This window comes from Pantherophis guttatus, chromosome 5 (genome assembly GCF_059756535.1).
Source record: "Pantherophis guttatus breed Tessera chromosome 5, ASM5975653v1, whole genome shotgun sequence".
Lineage (NCBI taxonomy): Eukaryota > Metazoa > Chordata > Lepidosauria > Squamata > Colubridae > Pantherophis > Pantherophis guttatus.
In genome coordinates this window covers 111224842-111235000 of record NC_142067.1, presented here as the reverse complement: position 1 = coordinate 111235000, position 10159 = coordinate 111224842, and positions in this window count along the sequence as shown.

The following is a 10159-nucleotide window of genomic DNA, read 5'->3' as shown; positions in this document are numbered from 1 at the left end:
CTCATAGTTATGACGGCTGCAGTGTCTCAGCATCATGTGATCATCTTTTGTGACTTTCTTACAAGCAATGTCAATGGGGAAGCCAGATTCACTTAACAACCATGTCTCGGCTTGCTCACCAAACCAGACTACTCAGTCGAGAAGAACGAGTCAAAACAGGGTTTCAGTCCAAACCAGGTTTAATCCAGTCGGGTGGAGTCAAGTTCAAGTGTTGGTAACAAACATGAAGTCGGTGTTGGGAGCCGCCGCCTCCCAATGCCCTTTAAATATCCCACGACCCTCTCGCAACCAATCAGGTGTACTTCCTGATTCTATATCAGGCAACGGCAGCATCATCGGCTCATCGCCTCGCCTCTCCCAGCAAAGCGACGGGAATCCCACCGCGAACTTCTATCCCAGCTGTGGGGTGACCAATTGCCTAACCTACCACAACACCCCCACCACCAATGTGCAGCCCACACCCCCTCCCATCTCCAGCCGGTAACAGCCTCCGTGCATCTCTGTGCATGACTTTTCATCTCCGACGCCCCAGCAGTCCCATGGCTGTCATCTCTGATTCCCTCAAATGTGTCAAGCGTGCGTGAGTCTTGACACCATGACACTAACTTAACTGCAGTGATTCACTTAACAACTGTGGCAAGAAAGGTCGTAAAATGGGGAAAATTTACTTAACAAATGTTTCACTTAGCAACATAAATGTTGGGCTCAATTGTGTTCATAAGTTGAAGACTACCTGTAACTAATATTTTGCTGCAGATTGCATTTGTATATATTTAACTGAATAACAGATGTGGAAGGGACCTTGGAGGTCTTCTAGTCCAATCCACTGCCCAAGAAGGTGACCCTATACCATTCCAAACAACTGGATGTCCAGTCTCATCTTAAAAGCCTCCATTGATGGAGCACTCACAACTTCTGAAGGCAAGCCACTCCACTGGTTAATTGTTCTCACTGTTAGGAAATTTCTCCTTAGTTCAAATTGCTTCTCTCTGTTGTAATATTTTTAGGATCAGACTCAATAATAATAATTAGAATTAGAGGTTCAAATATAGTTCTCTTTAATCATAGTAGGCATTCTATATTCACTGAATATTCACAGATAGAAGCAAGGAAAAAATGGCGAAGGTGGCTCCTTATATATACAAAGGGTGGAACCAAGAGTGGGAGTGGTGAATTATGAATACATTAAGAAACAAAGAATAAGTTAACCCCTGATATCCCATATATACATTATTTACACATTAGGGAATAAGGCATTTACATCTGACAAATCCCCCTCTAAATGCCGGTTCGCTATACAACACCAATTACATTCAGATTCAGGACAATATAAGACATACAATTTGGAAGTTAAGTATTTGTGCTGTTTAGAAGGTAAAGGCTTCGTCAATATGTCAGCTAATTGTTCAGAGGTATCGCAATGTACTGCTTTGATAAATCCATCTTGGGACAATTGTCTCACATGCTTAAATTTTATATCTATATGCCTAGATCTTTGTCCAATGGCATCGGACCTAGATATTTCAATGGCCGCTTTATTGTCCTCATGCATAACAAAAGGCAAAGCAGGTTTTTTCCAAACATCTGAAATTAAATCATTAAACCATACAAGGTTATTTGCAGCTTTGGATAAACAAACATATTCCGCTTCTGTGGTTGAAGTGGCTACCAATTCTTGTTTACCAGTGTACTAGTAAACTGGACAGTCATTTAACAGGAAAACATAACCAGAAGTACTTTTTCTGCATGATGTATCTCCAGCCCAATCCGCATCTGCGTAACATGTAAGTCTTGGTTCTTTGTTATCACTAGGCTCTAATACTAGACAAAAGTCTAGTGTATTTTTCAGGTATCTTAAAATTCTTTTGACAGCTTCCCAATGGTACATTGTTGGTTTACTAACGTGCCTTGATAATAAATTGAGTGGTAATGCAATATCTGGCCTGGTCCAATTGGATATATAAAGAAGTGAACCTATGACTGATCTATAGAATGTATTATCCTTGAATTCAGGGGAAGATTCATCAGTATTTCTGAGGAAATCAGTTTGCATAGGAGTGTCACAGGGTTTGGCATTGTTTAAATTGCATTTGTTTAGAAGTTCAATAATCTTATCTTTCTGGGTAAGTTTGAAACCCCTTCTAGTTTTGTTAATTTGTACACCAAGGTATTTGTTTATTTTACCTAGAGATTTTAACGAGAAATGTTCATTTAACTTGTTTACAAAGATTTCTCTTCTCTCTCTGTGTTTTCCTATATATAAAATATCATCTACGTAAATCAATACAAACTCAACGTGATCATCACTCTTTTTGACAAAGAAACAGTTATCAGCAGTGGTAGCGTTGAAATCCATGGTTTTAAGTACTTTTACCAAGCAATCGTACCATCTTTTGCCAGATTGCTTTAACCCGTATAAACTCTTGTTCAATAGCCAAATTTCATTTTTATTAGTGTATTGACTGTGAGGTGCTCTTACGTATATTTCCTTATCTAGTTTTGCGTGTAGGTACGCAGTCTGTATGTCATATTGAAATACATCAAGATTGAGAGTGGATGCTACTACTAGAGCTGTTTTCACACTCTCTGTCCTTACTGTGGGGGAGTAAGTGTCAGTATAGTCCTCCGGATATTTTTGTGCATAACCTTGTGCAACCAATCTAGCTTTGTATAAGGTATTGCCTCCTTCTAGATTCTTAATTTTATAAATCCACCTGGTACCAATAATTGTTTTATCCTTGGGTGCAATCGCAGGTGTGAATACATTTAATCCTTGCAAACTCTCCATCTCTTTTTTCATAGCTAGTTCCCATTTTTCTTTTTCTTCACGAGGTAGTTTTAATACTTCCTCATATGTATTAGGTGTTATTTGTTCACCATCCATGTGCATTATGTAATCTTTGTATTTATTTGGTATTTGATTTCTGTTGTTCCTAATAGCTCTTTCTGGTTTGCTATGGTAGTCATGTAAATATCTTGCTTCCTTTTTTGTTAATGTGTCTGTCTTTATTTTGTGTTGGCTATTTGTCCATGTTTTGGTTTTCCTTTTCCTTTTGTTAATATTTTGATTTTCTATCGTCCCTTCCTCACGAGATTTGGTATCCTTGCATTTACTTGGAAATATTTCATTAAGATGTAATTTAGACCAGTTGGCCTGTTCATGGAACACAGCTGTTCTGGAAACTATAAATTTATTATTATTATCAATGAATCTGTACCCTTTGGTGCCAGTTTCATATCCCATAAACCTTAATCTTCTGGATACGTTTTCTCCTTTTCTCCTCAATTGTTTGGGTATGTGTACGTCTGCAGTGACCCCAAATATGTGCATGTGTGCTAATTTTGGTTTCCTATTATACATCACCTCATATGGTGTCTTATTCACAATACTGGACCAGGTTCTATTTTGAGTGTAATTTGAATAATGTAGGGCTTCTGACCAAAATTGTTTGCCTAAACCAGCATCCTCTAATGTGCATCTAATCATGGTTTGTAATGTGGAATTCTTTCTCTCTGCAATCCCGTTTTGGAACGCAGAAAATGGACTAGACGTGTAATGTAACATTCCTCTATCCTTTAACCATTGGGAGAATTCCTTAGACATGAATTCACATCCCCTATCTGTCATAATTTGTTTTATTCTGATATTATGTTGTGTTTCTATGCGTTTGTAAAATTCCTTAAATTTTTGAAAGGTTTCATCCTTGTGTTTTAATGTGTAAACAAAACCATAGCGACTGTAATCGTCTACTATTGTTAGGAAGTAACGTTTTCTATAAGTGATTGATGGAGTTAATGGACCAACTAAGTCCATGTGTACTAAGTCAAAAATTTTGTTAGTTGATCTGGTGGATTTTTTTGGTCTGGGACTGGTCTTTAATTTAGTAGATTTACATACTGAGCATTCCAAATAATTTTCACAATTTTTTATTTTGACACCTTCTGCGTGTTCAGTCATTTTTTGTACTACAGGAAAACTTGCATGTCCTAACTTCCTATGTAAGATATGAGCACACTCGTCATGAATTGGTTTACCTATTTTTGGTTTCTTCTCATTGTGTGTATCTGTGTGATCATGAGATATTTTACATTCATCATTGTCACTGTTACTAATATTTTCATCATCTGCCTCAATGCAATCTTCCATATTTGAATCAATGTTATGTAACCATCTTTCTTTTGTTATCAGATTGGGTAGGCCTCCTTTAATCATCACAGTGCCTACATTTGTTTTATTCTTTTCTAAAGTTGCTTTTCCCTTTGAGAAAACTATATTGATGTCAGAATCTCTGCTTAATTTTATGACACTTAGTATGTTATGAGGTATTTCTGGTATTAACAATACCCCCTCTATTTTTCCTAGACCAGGCAAGGTCACATTCCCTCTGCCTAGTACTTGAACTTTTTCTTGATTAGCTACCTTTATTACAAATTTATCTTCTGTAAATGAAGACAATATATTTTTGTTATTAGTGGTGTGATTAGTTGCTCCTGAATCAATAAGCCAATTATTGTTCTCATTTGGTTGCGTTTTGGTGCTATCTTGTTTATTTAGTCCATTCAATGAACCAGATTTTCTCTCTTTTGAATTTTCCCTGCCCCCTCTACTTTCTCTGTAATTTGGTGGGCTTCTATATTTATGTCTATCTGTGGAAGACTGTCTATAATTGTATTTATTCCTATATTCTGACCTGTGTCTTTCCTTTAAAATTTTGGGACAATCTCTTCTATTGTGTTCTCTGGACCCACAATTGTGGCATTTAAAGATTTCATTATATTTTTCTTGGAAAGCTACCTTCCTAAAAGGTTTGTATTCTGTGTGATTGCTATAACGATTTTTTCTTGAATTGTCTTCTGCTATCAATTTGTTAGACAGACTTTCTACTGATAAATATCCTAGATTGATGGTGTCTAAGTGTGACATAAAACTATCCCATGATGAATCAAGTGAGTTAATAATGACACTTTTCATTGTTTGATCTGAAATCACTTCCCCCCTCAAATGCAGTTCAGCTCTTATTTTGTTTAAAGATATTAAATGCTCACTTATGGAAACCCCTGGTTTTACTCTGGAAGAAAAGAAGTCCTTAGACATTCTTGTGGTGGTAGCTACACTATCGCTGTGAAACAAATTAAACATGCATTGAATTATTTCTGAGACAGTTAGATTTGGTTTGATGCTATGATACATTGCAGGAGACACGCTAGATATTATTAAGAAAAATGCCTTATGGTGTAAACAATCTATTTTTAAAGTCCAAGGTCTTCTTGGGGGACTAGTGATAAAGAATAGTAAATTTTCTTTCATAAAGACAACCTGGAGCTGTTGATACCATTCTTGTAAATTAATGCCATCAACTCTAAGTTTTGGGAAGTCACTGGGTAAGTTACCCACATTATTTTGTCCATTACTTACAACCTGAGGCAGTCCGTGGTCTCGCAAGTGTAGAAAATTGCAAAACGGCATGGGGATGCTCGCAACGAGTCTGCGCGGTTCTCTGGCCAGTTCAAGTCTTTCCGGACCGTCTACGTAGTTTCGCACATGCGCGTTGTTCATTTCTTCTTTGACTTCGTCGTGGAAGGTTCTCTCCGTCGCAGCTCGCTCGCTCCGTTCCTCTTCAGATGAGTCGGTCTCTGGCTCGGTCTTAGGAGTTCTGATGGCGGCGACTGTTCTTCTCTTTCTTTTGGGTGCGTTGGCACTTGCTTCGGTCTGCGGTGTAGGTCGGAATCGACACGGCTCTCTGGGCTCGGGCGTCGTTGTTCTCGAAGTCAGGATGGGAGCGTGCAGGTCTTGAAGTATCGGCTTGTCTGCTTGCTTCTTCGTTGGCGCTTTGGAAATTTTTAATTTTGGCCCGAATGCGGCAAAAAGCGTCTTCATTGCTGACTTTACTTGTGATTTCGTTAAATCGTTTTCATTTTCTGATTCTGGCTCTTCTGAAGAGTTTGAATCCTCCTTTTCACTTTCGTTGTCTGATAACGTTTTTCGCGCCAGAAATTTTGAACTGAGCATTTTGATTGGCTCTGCTTCGCTCACTTTGGAGGCTTGTTGAAACCAAGATGGCTGCCATTCAAAATTTCGCGCGGGATCACATCTTTTCTTTTTCGTAACGACTTTCTCTGTAGTCATATCACTCACAGTTTTTTGTTCTTTGGGTTTCTCTTTAGCGATGTTTTTCTCTCTCGCTGCTCCGCTGTTCTTCAGCATTTCTTGGAGGTTCGCGATGAGGCTTTCATCATTCTTCTGGCTTTTCAAAATCTTTAGTATCTCTGACCTGAGTTCGTTATTTTCTATTTCGATTTCTTCCTGGCCATCATTTTCATTTATTAGCTCTTCTTCTTCAGTGGTGTATTCTTCGGATTCTCTCGAAATCGCGTTTGTGGATTCGTTGATTATTTCTTGTTCAGTTTCTATTTCTTTGCTGTAGGCCCTGGTGTTGGGCCTATCTTTCTTAGACATTTTTAGTTATTTATTGAGTCAATTAACCATCCTCTGCTACCAGTTTGTTGTAATATTTTTAGGATCAGACTCAATAATAATAATTAGAATTAGAGGTTCAAATATAGTTCTCTTTAATCATAGTAGGCATTCTATATTCACTGAATATTCACAGATAGAAGCAAGGAAAAAATGGCGAAGGTGGCTCCTTATATATACAAAGGGTGGAACCAAGAGTGGGAGTGGTGAATTATGAATACATTAAGAAACAAAGAATAAGTTAACCCCTGATATCCCATATATACATTATTTACACATTAGGGAATAAGGCATTTACATCTGACACTCTCCTTGATAGGTCTCCATCCATTGTTTCTTGTCTTGCCTTCTGATGCTTTGGGAAATAAGTTTCTTTGTGGCAGTCCCTTAAATATTGAACTCTGCTATCATTATTGTATTTACACCAGGGGTGGTATTCACTTACCTTCACTATCGGTTCACAAATGTGAGTGCACACGCCACCTACACACATGCGCAGAGCATTTCGTGCATGCGCAGAGGGTAAAAAATGACATCAGGGCAAGTGGGTGGAGCCTTCCGCCGCCGCCACTACCAAGATAATTGCCAATTAGGTCTTTAGCAGTGTGAGTTCACGCGATCCGGATAGAACCGGATGAATTGCACCACTGAGTTACACCATATTATTATTATTTATTATTAAATTTTTTTACCACTCATCTCCCCTAAAAGGTAAATCTGGGTGGCTTGCAGATTATAAAAAGACAAATAGAAAAAAAATAATAAAAATATTACAATTATACAAATTAAACATTTAAAACTATACAAAGGTATTATAATTTCAGCTGTTTCTATTTTGACCAGTACTCAGTTCTATTCCTGTTATATCCACTGAGATCTGTTCCAGTTATAAGTCTGCCAAACTTTTGTGCAAAGGTAAGTGACATTTGAGCCATTCACATCGAGTAACACCCAACATTTAGAAAGATAGCAATAGCAATTGAACTTAGACTTATATACCTCTTCATAGTTCCTTACAGTTTTCTCTAAGCGGTTTACAGAGTCAGCATATTACCTCCAACAATCTGGGTCCTTTTTTTACTGATCTCAGAAGGATGGAAGGCTGAGTCAACTTTGAGCTGGTTAGAATCAAACTCCAGACTGTGGGCAGAATTATCCTGCAATAGTGCCTTCAAAGGAACTGCCTGTGATTCTGCTTAGTTTGCCTTTAATAAAAAAATTTAAAAAAAAACTTGTGGTTCTGGTTGCTTTTTTAACAGACAAATAAAATAGTTTAGTTTTATGTCCATATGCCACTTTCAGTTACAGTACTTGGTAGAAAATAAAATACAAATTTCAAAATTAGTAACATATTCACAGTTATATTTAAAGATGTTCAATGAAAGAAAAAATAGTTGCTTGATTTAGATTTGGTCATATACGGAATGCAAAACTATGACAGGATACGAAGCCATACTCTAATGCTAATATCTATTGCCAGTAAAATGAAAAGCAAAAAAAAAAAGTTCTTTGCCTCAGAAACTTTGTGTGGACTCAGCCTCATTTCAGATTTTCGCATCATGCACATGCTTACATTCATGCCCACAGATATCTATAAATTGTGGCATTCTTCATTTTGGAGTTGAAGATTTAATAACGATAAGTTTAGAGCAGGAGTCTCCAACCTTGGCAACTTTAAGACTTTAAGGCTGAGGAACTCTGGGAATTGAAGTCCACAAGTCTTAAAGTTGCCAAGGATGGAGACCCCTGGTTTAGAGTGTGATCTTGGTTTTAATTAGTCAAGTCCCTAGTCCCAAATAGTTTGTACTAATGTAATGGGATTTCTTAAAGTGTGTTAAATAAATACAATTTGGAGACTAAAAAGGATTAAAAGGGAAAGAGAAGTGAATTATAATAAGATTTTTTTTAAAGGTGGAAGAATAGCAATAGCAATAACACTTAAACTTATATACCACTTCATAGTGCTTTTCAGCACTCTTTAAGTGATTTACAGAGTCCACATATTGCCCCCCAATAATCATTTTACTGATCTTGGAAGTATGGAAGGCTAAGTCAACCTTGAGCCAGTAAGAATCGAACTCCTGAACTATTCATTTGACACTAACTGATAGATACAAAATTAGAATTCACAAATGTTTAATAAACAACATTAAGCAAACAGAGCACAAGGCTCATTTGTATTAATGCAGAGAGTACATGAACCCCATCATAAATCTGAAATACGGTTGGGCGTGTAGCAAATTTATATTTCGATTTAGATGACAACCAAGCCATTTTGCCTGCACAGATAAGTAAAATGTAAACCTGTTTCCTTCTCACAATTTTTTTGAAGTAAAAAAAATGTGGTATTCTACTATTTCCTATTTCATGCATATAAGCTGTTGTTTTTTTTGTGTACCACGTCATTACATTAATTCCTGCATAATGCTTTGTTGACTACCATGTTCCAGAGGTGGGGGGATTCTTTAATCTGCATTTAGAGACCAACAGATTTAATGTGGCATAAACTTTTGTGGATTAAAATCCATGTCACTTTAAGAATTAACTAAATTTAGTTAAGACTTTTTATTTAGTTGTCAAATATACACACAAACACACATAGAGAGGATAACAAACATCTATCAGAAAGAAATGACGATTTAAAATATAGACTGACAAAAATACAAACCGTTCATTTAACAATATTTACAAATACCTTTGAGATGTTAATTCCTGTATTGGGATCAAAGCGAGTTATCCCCATTTTGACCACTGAGTTGATAATGAAGGAATTTCCAACACTGATCTGATTGAGAATGGACTGAAGCTTAGCTGAAGGCTCATTTGAAGACCTTCACATATTAGAGACAGTGAATAATGTTGTCTTCTCTTAAATGTATCCGTAGAGAACATATTAGCATTGCGTTTATATATGGCAGGGTATCTCCTTCACCATCTTATTGGAAAGGATATTGCAACAGTTGGCAGCTTACTGCAAATGAGTTGCATTGTTTTTGCATGATTGATATCAATCAGATCTACCTTAACTGGGCTCCAGTTGTTGCAGCTGTCCTAAAATGTAGCCTTTACAATTACTCGTTTTATTTTGGAGGCTTTTTCCATTTGTAAATCTCAAGGATTTAAGCAGCGCATGTGAAGAGATTGATTAGAGTATATATGAGACAAGCTCAAATCGTGCATGACTTTGACAAGCTCTGTGTCTTAGGTTGAAGTTAACCTCCGTTGTGCTGGTAAAGAGGAGCTTAATTTTTTAAATGCCGAAATGTGTTTATCATGAGTTAATGCTGATTTAGGTAGTTTGGTACTTCCTAGATTATCTTTTGAGGATAAAGCTAACTTCTAAATCAGGGGTGTCAAACACAAGACCCGCAGGCAGAATCTGGCCCACAGGGTGCTTAGATCTGGCCCGTGGGGCCACCTTGTAAACAGCAAAGGAACGGCCCATGGTGCCCCTGCCAGTGAAAACAGAGCTCACAAGGGCCGCATGTGGCCCTCCCAAGCTTCGTTTTTGCTGGCGGAGGGTTGCAGGAGGCCGTCACAGTTGTAAAAGGAGCTCAAAAGCCTTTTTTTTGCTGGGGCCACCACAGGCACTCTCGACACGAGTGATGTTGAGCTGTCCATGCCCCCCCTGCCCCCCTGAGGTCAATCACAACCCTGATGCGGCCCTCCATGATATTGAGTTTG